Raw genomic sequence first — 17,496 nt, forward strand, 5'->3', positions numbered from 1 at the left:
ACTAGAAGGTATTGAACCTTGGGTACACATCTCACAGCTAAAGAAGGCTCTGTATGACATGTAGTCCTATATGGACACAGGAGACTTCCAAATCAAAATGATAAAGAAAAGAAGTATCTGACAACCATATAGAATGCTTCCACCCAAGATGCCAGATCAAAACTTCACTATTTAACTAAATAAGAAACTCTTTCTTCTCTTTCTTTCCTTTACTCTGGCATTGGCCTGGAAAGAGGTGGCCCTCATCTATGTCTCTCAGGCCATTGCTAAGGGAGGTAACCTTATAGACTGCTTGATCTGTCATCAAAGAATTCAATCTATCCATGATGCTTGAGACTTCCTCATCCTCCCTATGACCAATTTCTCTTCAATTCCCAGTGTCACCATAAACTATGATTGACAGCCCTTAGAAGCTTCTTCCAAAGCTCAACTTTTATGACCAGAACATCCAGTGGCTTTTTATCTTTTCTCCAATTATAACGTCTTGGTCAACTAAACACAAATACCTATGTACCTCTTAGTACAGTTGCACCTCTACATTCCCATGATTATCTAAATCAGGTCTTCCCCCAGTCATGAAAAAAAATCTCAACAGTAGCACCCATCTTTGCAAAGTACTTAAAGTAATTATTTCAGCTTGGGAGGCTTACTTTCAGAATGTGCTGAAAACCCAACTGACACCTGGTTTGAACAGGCAAATGCAATAATCCCTGTGAATGAATCTATTAATAATGTCACATTAACTGGAATGGTTTGTGCACTGACAGGATTTATCTTTGTGGTGATTATCATTTCCCTTAGACCTCTGAATGCCTAGATATCTGGCACATAACCAGGCAATGCCTCTGAGGATATCCAACTATGCCCCCTAACTGCACAAATGAACCAAGACAATTCATTGTTCAAATCCCCTGAATCTACATCATCAAATTAGTCAGGACTTGACCAGGAGGAGTTCATGATTCAGGATTCACTTCCTTTGGCTCTACTTTTCCTGCTAGGTATAAATTTAAAGACTATGATCAGGAACCTCTCCTTACCTCTTGAAAATATTGCAGAATCTGCTGCTAGAACAATAGCTGGCCAACAAAACTCGTTAGACTCTCTGGTCAAGGCTCTTGATGTTAGGATAGCCCTTGATTATCTTGGCTGAGCAGTGAGGTATCTGTGCTTTGGCCAACACTACCTGCTGTATCTTGATTAACACTTCTGAGATAGTAGATATTTGGTCATATAAGACGATTGAGCAAGCCACTTGGCTTAAAAAGGGGAGTCCTCTGGGGGAGGGGGTCTTTTTACTTACTTGATTTTCATTGATTTGGGTCTTGAGCATCATAGCTCCAAAGTACACTCCAGACATTGAGAATTATCTTACTTATAATAATCATAGAATCTCCTAAAGGCATTGTATTCTCTCAAAAGTTTTAACAACTTTTTTAAAGATTTTATTTATTTATTCATGAAAGACACAAAAAGAGAGGGGCAGAGACACAGGCAAAGGGAGAAGCAGGTTACACGCAGAAACCCCATCGTGGGACTCGACCCTGGGTCCCAAGGATCACGCCCTGGACTGAAGGCAGCGCCAAACTGCCGAGCCACCGGGGCCACCTCTCAAAAGTTTTAAATGCTTGTTCACAACCATGAACCACCAAGCAAATGATCTTCCTAAAAGTGGAATGCCAAAAAAGAATGAAGAAAATAAACGACTAAATTTGTGAATCTGAAGTCATAACCTGTGAATACCACACAGAGAGTCTGCGAAGAAACATCATGACTTGTGAATATCATACAGAAGATCAGTAAAAGCTACAAGAACTACAGAGTAATAGCTGAGAGTGAAGCTAAAGCCTTAAATTTTGATCATATCTCAGGCCAAGAGTCTGATCAAAAAAGGGAAATTGCTAAAAAAAAGAGACAACAGGCCCAAAATGGAGTCACTAGTGCTAAGCCTACCATCAGCAAACCAAGACTTAATACCTAACCTAACTGGAGTTTCAGCCTCTCCAAGGATTATAGCCTTTAACCAGCTGATCTGGAATTATCACATAGCACTAGTGTGGCTATCCACTTGATAGACCTTCCCATCCCCAAAAGGAAGGTGACCATGCCCAAAACAATACACTATTTTCCTTGTCTTGCCCTCTTTCTGCTTTTAAAACCCTTCCATTTTGCACAACTCTTTGGAACTTCTTCCTATCTACTAGATGAGATTCATGAATTATTTAACAAAATAAAGCCAATTACTCAAATTTACTGACTTACAAAGGAAAGGAATCTGATTGACATTACAATTTTCAACAGCAATTTTTTGTGCCAGAAAACCATACAATTCATTTAAGATCCTAAGGGAAACAAGTTTGATCAAAAGATCTACTATCTAAATTGATCTTCTTCTAGTCTGAAGGCCATGGACAAGCTTAAGAATATGACAGAAATCAGGGAATATTGTTCCGATAAGTCCTTCCTAGGAAAATTGCTAGAAAGTTATATTTAGAAAATATAAACAATTAAGGATATAAGATTAAAACTGGTGATAAACATTGAATATATATTTATTTGTAAGAAGTGATAAACATAAGGAGCACCTATAAAGCATGTGTTAGTTGACTGCTCTGATGTTTTAGATAAAAGTAACACAATTAAAAGTGGTTTAGAAAACTGAAAGTGGATGTGGAAAGTAAAATCAGTTCACTAATTGCCTTATAAGTATTAACTGGGAGTATGAGACATTACTTCAAATTGAATTTGGAGGGAAAGGGAGATGAGGAAACAGTGTTTCTAGTTAAATTCAATATTTTTTTTTCTTTTTTTAGTTAAATTCAATATTACTCATAGAAGGGAATAATGGACAGAATCCAGCAAAGTGAGAAGACTGAGAATATTCTAAAACATATTAGTAAAAAAGTAACCATTAATCTAAAACTACAAATCTTTATAAATACCAAAATGCATGATGAGAAAATAAATTACTACATTTTGATATAATTCCACGTAAATAAAACTTAAAAAAATATAAGAAATTGGAGTCTAAATATATCAATTATATCAATAATTAAGTTGGCTTAAATCACCAGTAGAAAGAAAATATTTTCTTATTGGCTAAAAATTGTGTCAAAAAATAAACCAACCTTAAGAAGTGAAGAAAATAAAAAAGGTGCACCAATATACTCCATTCAAATGTAATGGAAAATAATGTACAGGCTAAAATCTTGATATTTGGAAAGAAAAAACTTAGACTAAAGGAAGTATAAAATGATGAAATCATAATTTTATAAAGTTAAAAAATATTTCTCTGTGAAATTATAATGGTCATGAATTTTATGCAAGCAGTGCAATGATTTTCATTCAACAGCAACTACAGCAGGTTCAGGGAGAAATAGACAAAAACAATTAATAAAAATAAAATTTGAGGGGAACCTGGGTGGCTTAGTTGGTTAAGCATCTGCCTTTGACTCAGGTCATGATCCCAAGGTCCTGGGATCAACTCCTGCACTGGGATCCCTGCTCAGTGGGGAGTCTGCTTCTCCCTCTCCTTCCCCACACTCATTCTCTCTCTCAAATAAATAAATAAATAAAATCTTTAAAAAAATGATAAATAAAATTTGAGACATGTCTCTCGATCTAAGGCAGATCAAATGAGCAAAAATTTTGAAAATACATTGAAGTACTACAAATTTGTTTTCAATAATTTAGACTTTACAGATTGAAATTTTAACCCAAATAAAGATACTGCACCTCTCTTAAATGCACAGAAAATGTTCATGAGAATTTATCTTTTTTTAATATCATAAAGGAAATCTTAATACATTCTTAAAAATAAGAATAAGACAAAGAACATTCTCTGAACTCTTTTCAATAAAACTAGAAATAACAAGATGGAAAAACAAAAAGCTCTCCTATTTAGAAATTTTTTATTTATTTATTTATTTTTTTAATTTAGAAATTAAACACAGTGTTAAACAACTCTTGGATGGAACTGGAAATTCATGTCAAACTGCAATATTTCTCAAAATGTAAATGAAACATAGCAGAATCTGAGGTATAGCTAAAGGAATTATGAGGGGGAAATTTGATACCATTAAGTATATACATTAAATATATACACCAATAACAATTAGAAAAATAAAATAACTAAACACTAAACTTTTGAAAAGTTACTTGAAAGCCAACAATAAATTAAACCAAAAGAAAATAGAACTTGAGGAGTTGTCACCTAAAGCGTGACTCAGCACTGTTTTAGGATATCGGTACTAAAGCTGTGAATAAATAGAGTTCCTACCCTTTTTCAGATGATTTGGATAAAAACTGTCAGTTGGGGAGTGCGGGTTTGTTTTCATTTCTCCCCCAAGTGGTAGTGTTAAGGTAATAATTGTAAATGTAATATGGCCACAATTTGACTGTACAGCTATAAATCTTTACTATTGAAATATGTAAGATTTTCTCAATGGATCTGGTATTTATCAATGACCACAAAATAAACCCCACATTCCAGCATAATTTCCTCATCCTAATATTTTACAATATATTTACAGTATATTTCAAGAAAGTGTTTCTCTTTCCTAGAACCTATTGAAATTTTTTTCCCATGCATCCACATTCATAAGAACATTTTGATAGATATGATGGTTTCTGTTTGATCAATATTAATTTAAAGCTGCTGGATATCCTTGGAGAGCTAATCAAGAAGGTAGAAATTTTTCCACATTAGTGTTGTCAAGTGACAGTAGATTTAAGAGGTAATGAACATTATTTACTTAAAAAGAAAATGTTTTCCCTTATGCAATTACTGTTAGAGGAATCATTAGCCACAACAAAAGCTCTATGAATCAGTTAAACATATGTCTCATTCCATAATTTATACTTCTTCTTAACAGTCTGTGATCCCTTGGGTCAAGATTACTTTAGAAATACAAAGAGAACCCTAAAACTAAATAATTTCTATTATAAAATGAACATGTAAATTATCTGCTAAATTACTTGTACTTAATTAGTAATTTTGCATAATGACATACATTCTCTTTGGGTCTCTTCAGGCTCTGACGGATAACACTTTACAAATGTTACTTAAGTTCCAATTATAGCGCAAACCTTGTAGAAATGTACTATTAATCTAAATACGCAAACGTGAGCAATCCTGGTATTCCTCAGGCAAACTGTAATTCCATATTTCTGCTAAAGGGTACCTTGGCTCATTCTGAATGACTAGGTTTCTTACGTCTATGTTTCTTACACCAGAGACTAAAACTGTCAATGCTTCAAAGTTTGTGATTGGATAACACCTTGTGCAACGGTTACAATAATTTCATTTGACTTTTAGTTTAGAAATTCAGATTATAACAATACTTTTTTTTTTTTATGTGAAAGCTGTCTTCTTGGGTAGTTAACATTAAAATAACCATGTAAGTCACTGCTACAACTAATCACACTGCAGTGTTCAGCTTGAATTGCTCTGATCTTGTCCTAATTACTTTGTGTCTTAAGCTATTACATAGGATTCATTGAGAAGGACATTTAGTTGAAATTAAATGCTCGAAAAGTAAGTTATTTTATTTATTTACCAGGTATTTTATTGAGTGCCTGCCAGATGTCAGGCTCAGTCTTGGTGATGATGCAATGAAGAAGGCCGACAAGGGTCCCACTCTCAAGAAGTTCACATTCAGACGATGTGTGTGTTATGTGTGTAAATGTGTCTGGGTGTGTGTGGATGGGAGAGGAAATAGATAATAACTAGAGGGACAAAAATAATATATTATCAGAATTTATAAAGTGATATGGGTTTTGATAGAGGAAGAGTGGGATAAGGTGTCTGCTTATTCTTTTTTTTAAGAGAATTATACAATAATTCTCTTAAAAATTAATTTTTGTATTTATTTGAGAGTGAGAGAGAGCAAGAGAGAGTGCTATGGGGTAAGGGCAGAGGGAGAGAAGCTTGAAGCAAAGATTCTCCACTGAGCCCAAACCCCAATGCTGAGCTCTGTCTCAGGACCCTGAGATCATGACCTGAGCTGAAACTAAGAGTTAGTCATGTAACCGACTGAGCCACCCAGGCATCCCTCTACTTTAAATAGAACCTAGAATTGCCTTCCATTTTACACATAAATAAAAAACAGATTTTATACAACTTCAATGTACATCGAGTGGAGCTACAGGGTACATTTTGGGGAGATTGTATTTTGCTTTATTTAGAACTTAACCAAAAGTTTATTCAACATTTTGGAAAGTCATTTCGCCATGGCGGCACCACTTGTGGTATATGAGTTGTCTACACAACCTCTTCCCTGATATTCTTGTATCAGTTTGTGATTATATTTATAAAATAAAGGTAATTTTAGATCTTATTTTAAAGGCTTATACAGAGAGAAAAGTGTCTATATTAGTCAGTTGAATATATATTCTAGGATTTTATCACATCATCCCTAAATGAACATCATGGTTATATTTAATTGGGTAAGATATTTTTCCTATTTAAGCAACAAAAATGAAAAAAAAAAATAAAAAAAAAAAAATAAGCAACAAAAATGTTGAGAATAAATACAAATTTTAAAAAACACAATAACCATAAAATTCTGAAGTTTAAATGAATTCTGGAAAGTGTTATTCTGTCAACTGGATGCTTAAAAACCCTGAAATTCATAACTATAAGCTTTCTTTTCTTTCCTATAAGAAGTAAAAATAATACAAAATATGATGAATCATACAATATAGAGAAAAATTAATCCTGGTGGTTGTATGTGAACATATTTGTACTGTGATGAAAGGTAGTTCAAATGTGATACAATTTATTCCTTTTCACTGAGCAGAGATACTGTTTTTAGATGACTCAATGAGCAGGTAAATGAAAATGAAGGATAATAAACTGAAGTTACCATATACACAGTTCAAAAATAATTTTTTTCAAAAATAATTTTTAAAAAGTGACAGAGGAGATGTCACTTAGAATAACATACTGTAAAAAAGCAGAGCTTTTCAATATTTGAAACCTTTAAAGTTAGTTTACAGGAAAAAAATATTCCCTTTTCCAATGACATCGCTTATATAACAGATGGAACGCTAACGGTTAGTAGGGAACACAGGTTTACAGCCAACCTAAATAGGAAACTCCAGGTGTTTTAGCAAACTATTGCATTATTCATCAACAGCATTTAGTTGCCAAGAACTTTGAAAAAGACTTTAAAAAATCAATGAAGTTACTGGGCTATTAATGCATAATTTTAGTAATAATGTAAAATGAGTAGCAATTTCTGGATGAGAGGCTATTTAGGACATTTTTATTGTACACATTAAACCATGATTCTCCAAAGAAACTTGTTTTTAAATACTTTTCACTATTCATTGCATTTGTTATTTATTTAAAAATTAAAAATTGCAATTAAAGTTATTATAAATTTTTGTGAAGTTAAAAGAAGTGGTTTTTAAGCTACATAGAGTTTCAAATGTACAGAGTCTTCAAGGAATTACATAAAAACATACAATACAAAAATAACCCTATTCATGGGAATTTTTAAAGATTTATTTAAATTCCTGTTAGTTACCATACAGCATAATATTACACTTGCACAATATAGTGATTCAACATTTCCATACAAAACCCAATGCTCATCCACAAGTGCACTCCTTAATCCCCATCCCTTATTTCACCCAACCCCCCTCCTGCCTTTCTGGTAACCATCAGTGTCTTCTATTCATGACAGTTTTCAAAGTTTCTTATATTGGCTGAATTTTTATGAGGACTTTTATTTAAAATAGTAAATCAAAAGCTATAAGAAAGGTGTGACACACTGGTATATAATAAATTACATATACATCTGTAGCTAGATATTTATTTGAAAATAATTGTATTTTGATAGTTTAGATATTGTAACAAAATCAACTGTAAATACATAGTAGGAGAGTTGAGAGTTGAGATGATTTTTTTAATATTTATTTATTTATTTATTTATTTATTTATTTATTTATTTATTTATGATAGTCACACAGAGAGAGAGAGAGAGAGAGAGAGGCAAAGACATAGGCAGAGGGAGAAGCAGGCTCCATGCACCGGGAGCCCGACGTGGGATTCGATCCCGGGACTCCAGGATCACGCCCTGGGCCAAAGGCAGGCGCTAAACCGCTGCGCCACCCAGGGATCCCCCCCCCTTTTTTTTAAATTTTTATTTAAGAGTTGAGATGATTTTGAACAGAATTACTTTTAAAGAAATTTTGAACAATATTAAACTAGCAGGCACTTATGAAAGTTGTGATTATATTGACATTCACTAACAGTTTGTTTAAAAATATTTATTATTGTCCTACATATCTTTTTTCACCCAGAATGGTAAATCTGTGTTATGTAAGTTGGATATTGAATTTTTTGTAAGTTTTCCTCTTTTTTAAAAAAAATATATAATCACAACTTTCTTTTCTTATAGGTTTTTCGATATTAAAAATGAAAAATCTAAATTCCACTCCTGGTTCTGCTATTTTCTGTCTTGATTGAGCGTATGAAAGTTCTGTTAACTTTCAAGAATTTTTATTTTTTTTTAGTAATTTGAGACTATTTTGTCTACATCCAAGAGCTGCTGTGAGAATTAAGTAAAAGAATGTAAAGAGAAAAATGCTTTGCATAGGTAAGTATTCAGAAAATTAAAACTATAATTATTTTTATTAATTTGAGAAGGTAAAAGTATTACAATGTTGATAGACATACATTTTTATACATAATGAATATATATATTATATATAACGAATATATAATATATATAATGAATATTTTATATATATAATGGAATATAATAAACAAAATTCTACTGAGGAAAACATTTTTCATCTTATTTCCTAAATAAAAAATGTAAATATTTGAGAAACTAACTCATAATAACACCTATTAGAATTACACTAAAAAGAAAAGGTGTGAAGAGATAAAGGTGTTAACTAACACTATTGTGCTGTTCATTTTGCAATTATATGTGTGTCAAATCATCACACTGTATACCTTAAATTCACATGTTATATGTCAACATCTTAATGATGCTGGAAAAATTTAGGGAACAGTTAGATGAATGATATATATCTATTATCAATTTTAAAGAGGTAAAAAGGGATCCCTGGGTGGCTCAGTGGTTTGGTGCCTGCCTTGGGCCTAGGGCCTGATCCTAGAGACCTGGGATCAAGTCCCACTTCGGGCTCCCCACAGGGAGCCTGCTTCTCCCTCTGCCTGTGTCTCTGCCTCTCTCTCTCTGTCTCTCTGTGTCTCTCATGAATAAATAAATAAAATCTTAAAAAAATAAAGAGGTAAAAAAAAAAAAGATGAAGAGATTTGGATGATGTGTCATATCAAGAAATACCTGTGGCCACCAGAAGCTGGAAGAGGCAAGAAGGGATCATCCCTTAGAGCCTTGAAAGGGAGCATAGCCCTGCTGATACCTTGATTTTGGACTCTGGCCTCTAAAATCAATGAATGAATACATTTCTGTGTTTTAAACAAACAAACAAAGGCCACTAACATATCTTAGTGGTGCTAGTTTACATTTCTGAGACTCACTTGCCTCTGGAATGCAGTGGCATTTTTAATAATTAGATGCTTCCATATTAGATTTGGATTTAGAAAAGAGCCACACAGAGTGGCAGCTGCATATTTGTTGTAGCAAGCATACAAGGACTCCTGTTAGTCCAGGATTGCTGTGTGGCACATCTGTGGTGCCACTAGTCCTCAGAGTCATACATGCAGAGGGATAGGTGACACATGTGGTTTTACTTGAGTTGGAGAACTCCAGCACTGTGTTAATTTTCTCCCTGAATTCAATGGATCTACTTTTTGCCTGGTTGTAAAATAGCCAAGATTAACTATCTGGCACTCCTGAAAATGTTGTGAGACGTGTAATATTTTTTAGGGAATTATTTCCTGCTTAGAGAAGCTACGTGGAGTCTATAATAACAATTTGCAGATACCTAGAGTCATTCTTCCATTTCTTGACTTACCGAATTAGGTGGTGACCGTTGATATGCTGCTATGAAACAACGTTTAGTGCATTTATACAATTACCCAACTTATTTTCTGTTTCCTCTTACAAATATTTCATGAAGGTTTTGATCTTCATTGGTTAGGTTTAAAATTTTAAATTGTAGAATTTTCCCCTTAACTCCACATGATACATGGTATGGAATTATCTAACCTGTTCCTTTCCATGTAACCTTGCTTTTCCAACTTCTATCAACCATATAATTATTTTGTTATTGTTGTCAAAATTTGTAATTATTTTGTTATTGTTGTCAAAATTTAGAACACTTACATTCTATTCTAGCCTGAATGTGAATATACTGTCTGTAAAGAGATTCTGAAGATTAAGGTCCAACAACACAGATTTACAATACTATGATTTATTAATAGATGTTGCAGAAGCAAGTATTGTAAATAAACTTGCAAAGAGAAGAAAACTTTATGAAACAAAATTTGTTCCACTTACTTTGTAATACTTCAAGTATATGAACAAGTGGATTTTGTCTTCTTTTATTATATCACTTGCTCAAATGTATTTGATTTGATTTGATTCATATTCGGAGTGTATCTTTTCAGGACTTTTTTTTTTCCCATGGAGTTCATACTGTTCCCTTTTTCTTAGATTTTTAAAAATAGAAATACATCTCACTTATTTTCCTAGATATAGATGCATAAGAACTAAATACTCTAAAACTTTTCATGCCTGAAATAATTTTTATGCCTCATATCTTTAATTATCTAGGTATTTTTTTTAATTTTGTATCCAAAATACGCCCAATCATTGTATTAGTGTCCTACAGTATTCTTAGGTTCTGAAGAGATTCTATATTAATTCAGTTCTCATTTTTTAAAAAATATTCTTTCTTCCTTTATACTTCAGTAAACTCTTTTTGTTCCTTGTTTTTTTTTTTTCCGTTTACTCATACATATCTGCATATGCAACACCTTTCACTCCTCTACCTGTTACTCATCTGTGCCTTTCATATTGAAGATTATTGATTTTCTCCTGCATTTGGAAATTGTTCTCTGAGGATTTTACTTCCTCTCTTATATTATGTCTTTGGTAATTTAACACTCCTTTTACATGAAAACTGGAACCCCTAAATTCACCTGCTATGTCTCAGTGCTTTTTTTTTTTTTTGCCAATTTGCATATCTATTTGGAGAATTTTCCCGACCTCTTTTTCTAGTCCTTCCATTTTCCCTTTAAAAATTGCTCAAATGTATATACATATTCTTTCTTATTTGATCATTTTTAAAACACTAGCCTATATTCTAATACAAGTTAATTTCAAAAACTTAACTCCTTAGTCCCTAATATTGCCAATTTGATTGTTGGTACTAATGATCTCATCTAATTATAATTATAACAAGGATTATATGAAGAAACTATGTAAAATGTAGTATTTGGCATCAACTTGTTAACGTTTAGAAACTTATTTTTAGGAAGACCAAGCTACATATAGAGCACTTAAAAATCTATAATCTTTCTTATTGGCCCAAATTTTTTTTTTTTTTTAAGATTTTATTTGAGAGAGAGACAAAAAAAAACATGAGCAGGGAGGAGGAGCAAAGGGAGAGAGAAAAGCAGAATGCCCAACAAGCAGGGACTCCCAACTGGGAGCTCAATCCCAGGACCCTAAGATTATGACCTGTGCTGAAGGCAGGTGCTTAACTGACTGAGTGACCGAGGTGCCCCTGCCCAAGGATTTTCTAAACTTTCTAGAATCTCCCCCTCTCAGCCGAATATATCCCTTCCTCAACCCTTTCAACTCACTTAGTACCAAACACACAAAGGGTACATTAATCCAGTTAAATAAATGAAGAGATGAATGAGTGAATGAATGAATGAGTATCAAAATTATAAAATCATCTTTACATAACGCATATTTAGCAATTATGGGCCTCATTTTCTTTGTTCCTAATTTATTGACGATTTTTAGGAAATAAACTCCTGGATCAAGTTAGTGAAATATGAAGGACAACACTTAAGAAGTTAATTGTGCTATCCCATTACTGAGGCAAGAATCAATATTTGAAATAAAGAAGGACATTTTACAGTAATAATAAAAAGTCAGTCTACTCAGAAGTTTTCAAAATAAAATGCCTTATGAAAATAATATAACAGCTTCACAATATTTTAAAAATATTAGTTAGCAGAACAAAGATGAGATAGAAATATCTACCTCTATCAATAGGTGATAGAACAAGCAGACAAATGATCAATAAGGATATAAAATATCTAAAAGGCAATATTATGTTTGGCCTAATTGACAAACCTGATGTCTAAAATACTACATTCAACAATAACAGATTTCATCACTTTCATGTGTACACAGAAAACTAACCACAATTTACAAGGCTTAAACAAATTTCAAAAGATTATAATTATTCAGATGATTTTCTCTAATGACAACAAAATTAACCTACAAATCAATAACAAAGGATAATAATAAAATATCCAATTAATACAAAATCAAACAATACATTTTAAATAAACATTGGTCAAGAGAAGATCACACAAAAAGTTTTTGAATAATTTGAAATAATAAAAATGAGCAGACATAGTAAAACTTGTGAGATTTTCCTAAACTGGTGCTTAGAATGTATATATATAATATATATTATTATATATTATAATATGTATTTTACTCATATATATTATTTAATATATATAAAAGAAACCAAAATGAAATATAATATGGATACGTCATTTGCAAATATCTTCTCCCATTCTGTAGGTTATCTTTTAGTTTTGTTGACTGTATCCTTTGCTGTGCAAAAGCTTCTTATCTTGATGAAGTCCCAATAGTTCATTTTTGCTTTTGTTTCTTTTGCCTTCGTGGATGTATCTTGCAAGAAGTTACTGTGGCCGAGTTCAAAAAGGGTGTTGCATGTGTTCTCCTCTAGGATTTTGATGGAATATTGACGGGATGAGCACGGGGTGTTATTCTGTATGTTGGTAAATTGAACACCAATAAAAAATAAATTTATTATAAAAAAAAGAAATATAATATGGAAATAATCAACTTAAGCCTAAAACTAATAAAATAGAAAGGGAGTAATATCAACATAGTAGATAATATCAGCAAAACCAACAAAGTTGGTTCTTTGAAATGATTTTTAAGATGAATGAAGCCTTAACAATTCTTATTAAGAGGGAAAAAGCACATTGAAAATATCAAGAATTTTTAAAAAGGGACACCACTAAGATTCTACAATTAATGATATAAGAATAATAAAATATTATATACACATTATTTCAATATATTTAACAATTTTACAAAATCCATGAAAACTGTGACTTACAAAACTGACATAAGACAAAATAGAAAATCTGATGTATTCTAATCTACTAAAGAAATTAAATCCATTATTGAAATCTTTTCAAGAAGAACACTTAAGAAATCTTAATGTATTTTTCTATTTAAGTTAGAAATTTCAAGAATGTGACATAAAATTGTTCAGAGAATACAAAGTTATAAAACTTCCTAACAATTTGTAAATCAATTCTTGACACCAACATCTGAAGTTAATAATGGAAAGAATAGTTATAGCCAATATCTTTCATAGACATAGATGCAAAAAACTTAAACAAAAAGACTATTACAATAAGAAATTCTTGGGATGCCTGGGTGGCCCAGTGGTTGTGTCTGCCTTCGGCTCAGGGCATGATTCTGGGGTTTTGGGATCGAGTACCGCATCAGGCTCCCTGCGAGGAGCCTGCTTCTCCCTCTGCCTATGTGTCTATCTCTCTGTGTCTCTCATGAATAAATAAATAAATAAAATCTTTAAAACAAAAAACAAAACGAAATAATAAATTCTTTTTATGACAGAAACATTAACAGAAAGACAAACTACAGAGATAAAAATGGTTATAATTCATATAATTTACAAAAGACCTCATTTCAGATTATACAAAATACTGGAAAATAGTAATTTATGAAATTTATTCTAGAAATACCTGAAAAATTTTTACATTTTTCAAGACTCCCCACTATTAATTCTATTATCTTTATTAATAATAAAATAAATATTTGGCAATGTATTTGAAAAGGTACAATGAAATGTCTTATTACAGTCCAAGTGTTCTAACAAATCTAAATGTGTTGACAGAGTAGACAGGTACTATTGAGATAAAAGAACTTTATATTGTAAATTTTCATTTTCAAATAAGATGGTCAGGTCTCTGGGAGCAGGGCAGGACATTGGGGCAGACAGCACAGAGAGGAGCTCAGGGGCAACTTGGTGCACACACACCTTACAGCTGTTCACCCTTTGGTGTCTGCAACACCCTCTCTTTCTTTGCCCCATCATGACATCTGGCAGCCAGAAATGAACCATGACTATTCTCAAGATCTCGACCAGAGAGATCTTTCACTCTCATGGGAATCCCACTGTTTTAAGTTGATCTCTGTACCTCAAAAGTGACTCAGCTGGTGTTTAAGAGGCCCTAGAGATCCTAGACAATGATAAAACATGCTACGTGGTAAAAGGTGTCTCAAAGGCTGTGAGCACATCAATAAAACTATTACATCTACTCTGATTAGCAAGAACCTGACTAGGGGAAGATTGAGAAACTGATGATAAAGACAGATAGAACAGATGCTAACTCCCTTCTGGGAGTTTCTCTGGCTGTCTGCAAAGCTGGAGCTATTGAGAATGGGATGCCCCTGTACCTCCACATTACTGTCTTGGCTGACAATTTTGAAGTGAGAGTATGATCAACAGTGTTGGCAATGAGCTGGCCATACAGGAGTTCATGATCCTCGCATTTGGTGCAGCAAACCTCAAGAAAGCCATGTGCATTGGAGCAAAGGTTCACCAGAACCTGAAAAATGTCATCAATAAGAAACATGGGAAAGATGCCACCAATATGGGAGATGGAAGCATGTTTATTCCTAACATTCTAGAGAATAAAAAAGCAGCTGCTGAAGAATGAGATCAAGATAACTGCTTACACTCATAAGGTTGCCATTGGCATGGACGTGGCTGCCTCAGTTTTTCAGGGCAGAGAAAGTGTGATCTGGACTTAAGTAAGTATATCACATCCGACAAACTGACTGACCTGTCCAAATTCTTCATCAAGGACTACCCAATCTATAGAACATCCCTTTAACCAAGGTGACTGGGAAGCTTGAAAAAAAGTTCATAGCCAGGACAGGAATCTAGGTGGTAGGGAATGGTCTCAACAGTTACCAACCCAAAACAGATTTCTAAGATTTCGTAGGTGAGAAGTCTTGCAACTGCCTCCTGCTTAAAGTCAACCAAACTGGCTCTGAGATGACATCTTTTCAGGCAAGCAAGTTGGTCCAGTCTGATGCATGGCGGGGGAGGGGGCGGGGGAGCTTCATGGTGTCTCATCTCTGTGGGATACTGAAGACACATTCATTGCTGGCCTGGTAGTGGGGATCTGCTCCAGGAAGATCAAAACTGGAACACTTTGCTAATATGAGCACTTGGCCGAATATTGCCAGTACCTCAGAAATAAAGAAGAACTGGACAGCAAGGCTAAGTTTGTTGGCAGCAACTTCAGAAACCCAATAGCCAGGTAAGTTCTGCGCACGCAAGCTCCTCAGTCCTTCCATCACTATTGGGCTTATTAGACCTCTGCTTCTGATTTTCCCATGGAAAGCTCAAGGTCCCAAGTGATAAGGCCCTTAGTTTGCAGTTACTCCCATCTCTCATCCCTGTAATGTTCTCTCACTGATTCCTTAGAAGTGTCACAGAGGCGCAACTTGACCATCTGTAACCCTCTTGGTAACTCTAGCTCTGTAATCATGTGATTGACCCAAAACATTATTTTTCTCACTTTGCTTCTCATCACGTGTCTGGAGCCATGTGTATCCATAGTGTAATCTCATAATCTCAGAGGGTATCTACAGGCAAGATCCTCAAGAGTTTTGGGTGCAAAATGAAAGGGTCTCAGTGACCAATTAGAAGAAGAAGAAGAAGAAGAAGAAGAAGAAGAAGAAGAAGAAGAGGAAGAGGAGAAGGAGGGAGAAGAAGAAGGAGAATAAATTAAATTAGGTTATCAGAAGGCATATTTAATTAATACAAGTTAATTTAAGGGAAAAAAATCAGGGAAAAAATACCTCTTCATTTTATTCTCATAACATTGAATTTGTTTGGCAAACAAGGAAAAATTCAAGTAAATTGAATTTTACTTGAATTCAATTTTACTAAGTACTAATAAACTCTCACCATGTTTCAAGATATAAGGATTTGCATGTGCAATAGCTTCACGATTTTCACACAAATTTCTGTGTAATCACAAACAGGTCAAGAATAGGCCTTTACCAGCATTCTTGAAGTCCCTTAATGTTCCTCCCAATCACAGGCCCCTCACTTTTCCCAAAATAAATACTACCTTGAACTCTAACACAATATCGTAGTCTTGATTTCTTTGTACTTTATCTAAATGGAATCATACACAGTATCTATTCATTTGGATCTGACGTCAGTTGCTTGACATGCTGTTTGTGTAACCCCCCTCAGTTTTGAGTTAATTTTTTTAGTTCATGCATTTTCAGGCTATATAATGTCCCATGTAGCAATATATTTATAAATCCCTTCAAATACTCATGAACATTTGGATTATTTGGAATTTTGGCTATTAAGAAGATTGTTGCAAAACATCGAAAACATCTACGTAACACATCAAAAAACATTCTTGAATGTGAAGTCCTCATACATGTGCATATATTCCTGTTGTGATAGGATTTAATTAAGTAATTAAATACTATTGCTATCTCTAACACAAATCCTAGGATTCTAAGAATGCAAATGTGAGGAGATACTTTGAGTTGAAAGTCAGATCTACACACCAGGAGTCAAAGTGAACAGGAAAACACACACACGCACACACACACACACACACACACACACACACATGCACACAAAATAATGGCCATTAAAGGGACTGTAGCACAGCTCTGAAACCTCTTCCATCCCTGAAATAAGCTTCCTTGAGATAAAGGAACAAAATTCTCTCAAATATGTATCACAGATTTAATAACTGTTGCTTTGCCAAAATACGAAATAAAATAAAATCAAAAACAAGAAAACAAAAACATCCTAGCGTCAGTCACCTTATAGCTTACAGTCATCCTAATGAAAAGAAAAGCCATAAGAGCTGGCTTGGTAAATATGCCCCAGCAACATGGGCATCCTCTCACCGAGCTTGGGATATTGCCACAGAATGCTGAATGCTCAACCAATTCCCAGTAGACACTAAGGTCAGCCTTAGGGATAGCACCCTCCTTGGAGGAGTTCAGCTAGCCAATGTGATAGATTGTGATAGATAGCTTACACTGGATCCTTTCTACCCTTGAATAGTAAATAATTCATCTGTTTTGGATTGGTATTTATCCTGAGTCATCAAGACCTACTTTAGAGCTCTCCTCAGTTTGGCTAAACTTTAGACAGGCTTCTTCCAGAGTATAGGCCCCTGACCTGGCATTATTTATGGCATTTACTTCAGAAAGCTTTCGACTGGAAATTTTTGTTCTCTTCCCTTGA

The 17,496-nt window shown here is 33.8% G+C and overlaps 1 pseudogene; it reads left to right on the forward strand.

The window, feature by feature from the left end:
• The first annotated feature begins 14,317 nt into the window (after window positions 1–14,317).
• LOC100686885 lies at window positions 14,318–15,530 on the forward strand (annotated as a pseudogene).
• Window positions 15,531–17,496: the final 1,966 nt, after the last annotated feature.

Source organism: Canis lupus, chromosome 19, assembly GCF_011100685.1.
Source record: "Canis lupus familiaris isolate Mischka breed German Shepherd chromosome 19, alternate assembly UU_Cfam_GSD_1.0, whole genome shotgun sequence".
Lineage (NCBI taxonomy): Eukaryota > Metazoa > Chordata > Mammalia > Carnivora > Canidae > Canis > Canis lupus.